The sequence below is a fragment of the Leptosomus discolor genome, chromosome 1 (genome assembly GCF_034619465.1).
Source record: "Leptosomus discolor isolate bLepDis1 chromosome 1, bLepDis1.hap2, whole genome shotgun sequence".
Taxonomy (NCBI): domain Eukaryota; kingdom Metazoa; phylum Chordata; class Aves; order Leptosomiformes; family Leptosomidae; genus Leptosomus; species Leptosomus discolor.
The window spans coordinates 98,406,418-98,415,494 of record NC_141391.1 but is presented as its reverse complement, the minus strand read 5'-3'; positions in this window follow the sequence as shown (position 1 = coordinate 98,415,494).

Below are 9,077 nucleotides of genomic sequence, written 5' to 3'. Positions count from 1 at the left end.
GGCCGCGGCGCCGCCGTCACCGTGGCAACCAAGGCGCGCGGGGCAGGGCGGGGCGCGCCGCCGCCGGTTGCTGCTGTCCCGGGTGCTGAGCGCAACGACCGGCTCCGCCCGTCACCGAGGAGGCCACGCCCCTCACCGAGGAGGCCACGCCCCTCAGCGCGCCGCCATCCCGCCGCTGAGGAGAAGCGCGGCTACCGAAAAAGCGGAGAGCCCCGCCCCCCAGGAGGCCTCCCGGGCTGCCTGGTGGCTCTCTGGATTTGTAGGGAAAACGCCCTAAAAATCTACGTGGGCTAAGGGAGTTGACACTGACTGCATCGTGGCTGGTGATGTAGATACCGCGGGTGCTGAGGACAGGTTGTGTGGCTGAACACAAGTGGTACTTCGCTCCCCTGCAAAGCAGCAGCTTCACGGCGCTTGCAGGAGCTTGGCAGGATGCGGGGCTGACAGTGACACAGGAGTCAGGCATGTCGCCTCACTGCCACTTCGCACAGTAATTGAATAGCCAAGGTTTTGCAAGAGGAGCCATGCAAGGATATCATAGAATCACAGAACGATTTGGGTTGGAAGGGACCTTAAAGATCACCTCATTCCAACCCCCCTGCCATGGGCAGGGACACCTCCCACCAGACCAGGTTGCTCCAAGCCCCATCCAGCCTGGCCTTGAACACTGCCAGGGAGGGGGCAGCCACAGCTTCTCTCGGCAACCTGTGCCAGTGCCTCACTACCCGCACAGGGAATAATTTCTTCCCAATATCTAATCCAAATCTCCCCTCTTTCAGTTTGAAACTCTTACCCCTCGTCCTATCACCACACTCCCTGACCAAGAGTCCCTCCCCACCTTCCCTGCAGGCCCCCTTTAAGCACAGGAAGGCCGCTATAAGGCCTCCCCGGAGCCTTCTCTTCTCTGGGCTGAACAACCCCAACTCTCTCAGCCTGTTCTCACAGGGGAGGTGCTCCAGCCCCTGATCATCTCTGTGGCTAGACTCTGGACCTGCTCGAGCAGGTCCGTGTCTGTCTTGTGCTGAGGACCCCAGAGCTGGACACAGCACTGCAGGTGGGGTCTCACCAGAGCAGAGTAGAGGGGCAGAATCACCTCCCTTGGCCTGCTACATTTCTCCTGATGCAGCCCAGGATGCGACTGGCTTTCCGGGCTGTGAGCACACACTGCTGGCTCATGTCCAGCTTTTCATCGACCAGTACCCCCAAGTCCTTCTCCGCAGGGCTGCTCTCAGTCCCTTCATCCCCCAGCCTGTATTGATACCAGGGGTTGCCCCAACCCAGGTGCAAGACCTTGTACTTGACCTTGTTGAACTTCATGAGGTTTGCATGGGCTCACCTCTCCAGCCTGTCAAGGTCCCTCTGGATGACCTCCCTTCCCTCCAGTGTGTCGACCGCACCACACAGCTTGGTGTCATCAGCAAACTTGCTGAAGGTGCACTTGATCCCACCGTCTAAGTCACCAACAAAGATGTTAAACAGCACTGATCCCAATACCAACCCCTGAAGAATGTCACTCATCACTGGTCTCCACTTGGACATTGAACCGTTGACCAGAACTCTTAGAGTGTGACCATCCAGCCAATTCCTGATCCCTCGAGTGGTCCATCTGTCAAATCCATGTCTCTCTGTCTCTCCAATTTAGCAACAAGGATGTCATGCTGGACAGTGCCAAGTGCTTTGCATGAGTCCAGGTAGATGACATCAGTTGCTCTTCCCTTATCCACCAACACTGTAACCCCATCGTAGAAGGCCACCAGATTAGTCAGGCACAATTTGCCCTTAGTGAAGCCATGTTGGCTGTCACCTATCACCTCCTTATTTTCCATGTGCCCTAGCACAGTTTCCAGGAAGATTTGCTCCATGATCTTGCCAGGCACAGAGGTAAGACTGACCGGCCTGTAGTTCCCTGGTCTTCCTTTTTTCCATTTTAAAAACGGGAGTTATGTTTCCCCTTTTCCAGTCAGTGGGAATTTCACTGGACTGCCACAACTTGTCAAATATGATGGATGGTGGCTCAGCCACTTCATCTACCAGTTCCCTCAGGACTCATGGATGCATCTCATCAGGTGCCATGAATGTGTGCACCTTTGGGCTCCTTAGATGGTCTTGAACCTGATGCTCTCCTACAGCGGGCAGTTCTTCATTCTGCCAGTCCCTACCTTTGCCTTCTGCAATTTGGGTGGTGTGGCTGGAGCACTTGCTGGTGAAGACTGAGGTAGAAAAGTCATCGATGGGAGCAGACTGGGCTGCCTTGCTCAGCTCCAGCACCTCTTCTGATGTGACTGGTCTTTCCTCTTCAGTCTGCAGAGCAGCAAAGTGGTTCTGCAAGGGCACCTCAGGCTTTGGGGGAAGACTCTTCCCCCTGCAGGTCCTTGCCGTTGCAAGCTTCCATTCTTTTGCATTATTGATCCCACTCCCTTCTGTGTGTGCCCATGGGGGAGTTTTTGGCTGTTTGAGCACTTGGGTCCACTGAGGGTCCACTGCAGACTGCCCTTGGAAGCAGCTATCTAACTCCTTCTCAGCCTCCCTGATGCTACGCAGCCTTCTCACAACCTCCTGCAGCTCAGCCACCTGCTGCAGGAGGTCTTTCACCTCCATATGTGTGGTGAAAAGCAGTGAGCTAAACAAGCACTGGGCAGAGGAGGTGACGCTTCTGAGGCAGGCAGCAAAAGGAGTGGCAAGTGGCTGGAAAATGTGGTGGAGGTCACTTTATACCCTAGGTCAAAGCTTTACCACCTAAACCAGAAGAAAAACAGGGTCGTCTCTATACAAAGATATGCCATACATTCAGGTAATCTTCCTAGTTTTCACAGGTAGGAAACTAAATAGCCAGTACTTAGATAATACATAAATAGTATTTATTTATTAAGATGTGTCACTTATGTGGCATATGTGTCCTTTTGTTTTCAGTTGGACAAAGACGAAAAAGGAAGAGAACCATTGCTAAATACCATCGTGTTCTTAGGTCATAGGAAGCACTTGGGCTTCCAAGTTAACACCCAGTTACTAATTTGAGAGTGTTCTCTGAAACATTTAAGAACACTGAAACTAAATTTTGTTAGCTGGCAGAGCTTTAAGAAGCTATAAATTTATTAACTCGAAATTGTACAGTTATTTCTCTTTCCTGCACCTCCGCAGCATTCGACTAGGGAAGCCTAATTTGCGTAATGGCCCTAATGTTAATAAGTAACTGCAGGGTATGCAAACTAGCGCTCCAATTGCTTACCTCCTGCACAACTGGGCATGAGTGTGTGTTGTCAGAAGCACAGTCGGCTCATTTCCTCCTTTCTTACTCTTGATGACGCCCAAGTTTCTTCTTTCACCTAAGGACAGCTAAATTCGTTTGTCTGCAATAAGGTCATGTCTCTAATTACAAAACTGATTTACTCAGTCCGTGAGCGGTGTATTAATTCTAAGCAGACACTGCGGCTCAGAGTTGGAAGGGAAGATATGTTCGGGATGCATATAGAGGTGCTCCCTGTTAAACTCGATGACAAAAATAACCGGATATGTCTTTTGGCTTCAAAGCTGACGTAGCCCAGGGAACAGCTGTGACACAAACAGGAAGCAGTGACAAGTCGCCGAGACACTCCCCTTAATGATCACTAACCGCTCCTGCTCTGTGTGTGTTGTTTCAGAGTCCTGAAAGAGGAAAGCGTCTGAAGGAGGAACAGTTCATTTTTCTTGGGAAACAGACAAGAACTATTTCTTCACAAAACTTAAACTGCTCTGAACCTGGAAGGGGCAGAGAGTACAAACGTCTGTATGTCAGGATCACATAGTTTGACCTCAATGAGGGAGGCATCATTTAAAGTCTTCTGTACCTACAAATTGTCTTGTGAGGACTACAGCTTATGCGGATGCATGTAATTAATGACAAGGAGGATATATTTTGTAGTTTCTGGTCTTCCATTGCATTTGAGTGTGTTTTAACGTCAGATTAAACTTAAGCTTTAAGGATGTTGCTATTGAAAGAAGGGCCACTATCATCCTTACGTTCTTATTCTTTTTCCTTTTTTGTCAAAGGACCAACATAATACCATAAATATTCTTAAGGCCCTGCTGATCTTGGATATAGATTTCATTTGGCAAAAGGCCCGAGAGGGTTAGTGGATGTGCTGATTATCTGCTCTGCTCTGACTGCTGGCTGAGCTGGCAGCTGTGGGCACCAACTGCCGGTCACCCTGGCAGGAGAGGGCAGCAGCTGCCATAGCTTCGAGCTGCCCTGGAGAAGCTCCTGGTTTGCAGCTTGAGCAGGAACACCATAGGGAGAGAGACTTCCAGAGAAACTCGAAGCCGTTCCTGCCAGAGGTGCTCACGAACAGGGAAAGACAGTGACATGGCAAAGCAAAAGGCTGCCAGGCACAGGACCCTGTAAGGTGCCTCCTGCAGGAGAGGACAGCCTGGGATGTCCTTTTATCCAGCTTTTCAGGTCCTCACTTTGAATTTAGGCAGAGAGCTCCTCTGTAGGGAGGAATGGCCAAAAGGCACTTTTATGCTCCTGGCTCTCTTTGGACTTTACCCTGTGTTAGGAGGGGGGAGACTTTTGGCAGCGCAAGGGTTTTGCAGGGAAAATGCTGCTGAGCCATGCCTGGCCTCAGGGGCTCCTTCCGGCGCTGACTGAACTTTGAACACACATGTTGCACAATGAACATTAGAAACAACAGTACTATTTGTTCACCTTGACATTGCAATCAGTGTCTCGCTTCAAAGGGGTGATAAAAAGAAGCAGGGTGCACAGGTTACCTCTGATGTGGTCAAGGTGACGTGCTTCTTAATTCAGGCTAGGTGCACTTCGGCATTCCTGCCCTCTAGGATCTCTCTGCTCTACGCCCCTGTCCTACCACGTTCTTCCAGGGGCAATGCCTCTGTGAAACAGCTTTTCTCCACCCAGCCAGCGATGTGGCTCTAGGGAGTTGCCTTTTCAAATTCTGCCATCAAAATTAATAGGAAGAGTGGCGGTAATTTGCCTGATTGACTGGTTGGTTCCCTCACTCCACATACCGTTCAAGCACTACGGACAGAGCTGGTTACTTTGTGAGGGACAGTCCTTGGGCACCCAAGTCACTTTGAGTTTCGCTGTGGGCTAAATTAGAGGTGGAAATATTGCCTTCGGTAGGGCAGACCAGGGCAAGATTATGTCTTTTGACAGGAATTTAAAGAACAGGAGGGAAGTATTTTGTTATTTCTCAGAAGATAGTAATTCACATATTTTTCCTATCAAAAGCTAAAACCACAGTCTAGTGTACTGCATGGTCAGCATCAGATATTAGCAAAGTGTAAACTGGAGTTGTCAGAAAAAACTTAATGAAATCATCTCTCTTCCTCCTGTAACCTAAATAAAAGAAAGGTTGGTTTCATCAGCCTTTTGGAGGAAAACTGTGGGATTAGGAAATTAAAATAGTATCTAAAGGGGAGTTCTTCTTTGGGAATATACATTTCAGGTCTTTTTATTATTCTGCAATATATACTATCAGACACACTTGAAGAATTTAAAATATTTTCTTAGATTATGGGAGCCAACAGTGGACAAAGTGGAATTTACTGTCACTAACTTCTATATACTGGGCTTTTTCCTCCAACTCATAATGAAGCCAGATTCTGAAATGTCAAAATCCTTTGCAAAAAGGTAACTTCTCTCTGCACAGCTCTTTTTTAAGCCCTTTACAGGCAAAATGAAAGCTGCTTAGTATGCTTGTATGCCAAGTAAAGATAGCCTCTTTTTGTTCTCATAACCAAGCCAGAAAAACAAGTAAATGACCTTTCTAGCCACTCAGTTTACAACTGCCTCCTCCAAGTACAATGAACATTAGGATATCCTGAAGGCGGAAAGATTAGAAAAATTTATATGAAAGCCATTCTTGAAATACCGGTAACACTTTTTTGCATCTTGGCTAAATACAACCTTTCAGTTCCCTCCTGCAAAACATCCAAGGGAAACCATTCTGCTGTGTTTACACCCTGCCTCCTATTTCCCTGACCCCACTGCTCGGTTTGAAGCATGGAGTGCATTCCATTCTTCAGACATATGGGAAAATTGTCACATTTCTCTGTTACCTTTCCACTGAAGTGCAACGGGAACATATACTGGTCACTTCTATTCCATTTATAAGATGGTTGCTAATGTCTTTCTCAAGACTTTTACGACAGCCAGCATTACTACTGCTACCAACAAAGCACTTGGCATTCATGAGATAAAAGAGTATCTTATGGTCAGTATAAGAATAAAGCAGTGTTAATATTACATTTTTCTCTACTTTTCTCTGGAAGTGAGTTTTGTTTTGTTGAATAAATAAAACCCCAAACCTAAGCTTCTTTACATAGGCATAGCTTGTAATGACATAAAGCTAAAGCAGCCCAATCCTTTTGCCCATCCCGTCTGAAGTCCTTACCTGGTATCTCGGAATGAATTCAATACAGAAGAATGAAACAACTGAGGTGGATGGGACTAATTTGCTGCTTCCTCATTCCTGTCAGCTTCAATACCTTCTTACTTCATCTTCTTATACATTACTTGGAAGGCAACTGCTTTAGCATAAGCTCTCTGTTCTGGTCTGCTTTCTATTTTACCACGGTATTTGTAACTGCTCTAGTATTTGATTTCTATCAAAATATGCCTCAGTCCTCCCTTCTCATGTAACTACCCCCAGTGATCAAGTCTGCAAGCACGGAGAAAATGAAATCTATCAGTAGTCTACCTCCCTATTTCAATCTGTTTACTCCTCAGCAGCTGTTTCCACAGCCACTTCTTGCTCTTCCGCTCAGCTCTCCAGGAAATTTGACAAAGGTAGAAATAAGGGCAAAGTAACAAGAGAAAATCTCTCATTTCCTGCTGGAAGCAGAAATAAATTCTTCAAGATAAGTTCCTTAAAATAGATGTTCTTCTTTTGTACTGAAAAATAGATATTGTTTTACAGATTCCATTTATCATAATACAGCTTGGTTGTGGCATTTTTTAAAATTCTGCATTCTCAGTACATTCTTGTTCATTTTTCTGCGAGCAGGTCGCTTAAGGTATGAGAGCTGATCTGGTCTCTGACCAGGGAACCTCCATCCTACCTACAGGGGCCACTGATCCCTGTGGCAACAGGTCACACGCAGCAGCTCTGCCCAGGGCTCCCTCCAGCAGATCATGCCCCAGCAGACACCGCTGTTGCTATAACCACTTGTTTTACCGATCTTTCTTAGACAGCACAAGGTGATTTAACAGTCCCACTCTCCACCCCTCCGGAAAGCCTTGGGGAGAGTCAGAGTAGCATACTGTCATCACCACCGACCTCATTTTTGTGGATGAAACTGGAGACTGACAGGCAACTCACAGGATTTAAATAAATACCTTTATTCCTAAATGTCTGCTGCAGTCATACCAATATCTATCTTTATGTAGGAGGCCTGGAGGCAGTTTTACTGCCCCTTCCTCTCCCTGTTCCATGTGCTGTAAGTTTTTTCCTTCATAAGTAGCCTTTAGGACTCAGGTACTGTCCTGCTCTGGCTGGGGAAAAGGCTGTGCTGGCACAGTGGTCTTGTCCGCTGGTCTCTCTCTACTGACTGGTGATTCCCACCAGCTTTCTGGCAAAAATGACACAATGAAAGTACCAGCCTGGAAACTATGCAGTCATATTAGCGTGGCACTGTGCCGGCACTAAAATTTCTCACCAGCAGGCAGGACATACTGTACTCACGCAGCTAGATAGCTTCCAGACCACAGCTGGCTTACCTCCAGCCCTTTCTGAGTATGGACACAGCAGGGCTATACCTGTCTACTCCCACACATAGAGGCATAGCCTTTGCAGCCTCTTTCTTTTTTGGCTCTTTTAGGTAACTTTTTTTTTGGTCTGCCAAAGCTCAATGACATATTTTATTTGGACTGGACCCAGTGTTGATGTGAATTGCTTATACAATATCCCAGCTGCTCTGTTGGGAAAAGAAAGCATGTAAAACTAATAAAGGCAATTAAAAGCCATGATTATATCAGCCCTGAGAATCCTGCTACTTGTGTGGAATAAAGTCTAAGTAAACATTGATTTTTATATAGTAAAATACTATTTAACAACCCATTATTATGTAAAGAAGTTATGAACTTGTCTGACCCCGAAGACAAAGAGGTCACTCAGTGACTAGACAGATTAGCTTTTCCATCTGTGCAATTATGGATCATAAAATATACTTGTGCGATTTACTGGAAAGAAAATAAATACATCAATCAGCTAAAGGATGCAATAGTCTGCATTCAGACCTCTGTTCAGCCAGCGTCACCTATTCAGCCAAGGAAAGACTATGCTGACATCCACTGACTTCAAAGTGTTTTGCTATGGCAGGACTTGAGGAGTTAAGAGCACCACTCTTGTTCAGTGGAAGTAAAATTTAACTGTCAACCAGGAAATTAGATTATCTTTTCTGGGAGAAGCGTCTGTCAACTCATACATCTTTACTTCTGTTTGGTTTTGCAGACAAGAACACACTCTTTTCTATTTCCTCTAGTTTGAACATTGCCAGAGTCTTAGAAAGCCAAGCTGCTGCCACACTTGCTACCCAATACGACCATCTCCAGGACCATACCCTTCAGTTGTATTTCTTTCTAGAAACAAACTGGCAAAATGTCCTTTCTGTTTTGGGTTTTTTTTTTTTTTTTTCTGTGAGGCTCTAGATTACACCTGTTATTTTTTAAAAATGGGGGGGTTTGTGTTCTGCTTTTTTGTGTTCTGTTTTTTAACCATTTACTCCTGGCTGCAGACCTTTTATCTCCCACGAACCCCCAGCCCTCCTTTGATACTCGACACCAGCAGGCCGTTGTGCAACCAGCTGCTCCTTCTGTCTCTGTTCTTACTTAGTTGATGGCTTCTGGCAACTGTAGCGGCTGGTGACCAGCTCTGGCACAGCACAGCGAGCAGCTGCGCCAACTGTGGCAGCCAGCAGGTTCAGTGATGTTATAGGAATGGGTTACGAGGGACCTTTATTTTAATGGCAGATGCAGTTTCGACTTCAAGTAGGGAAAACATCAGGGGCTTCTGTGGCTGTTTGGCTCATGCTTTTTGCAAGTTGCTTGTAACAGAAGACAGAAAGGTACTCAAGCAAGA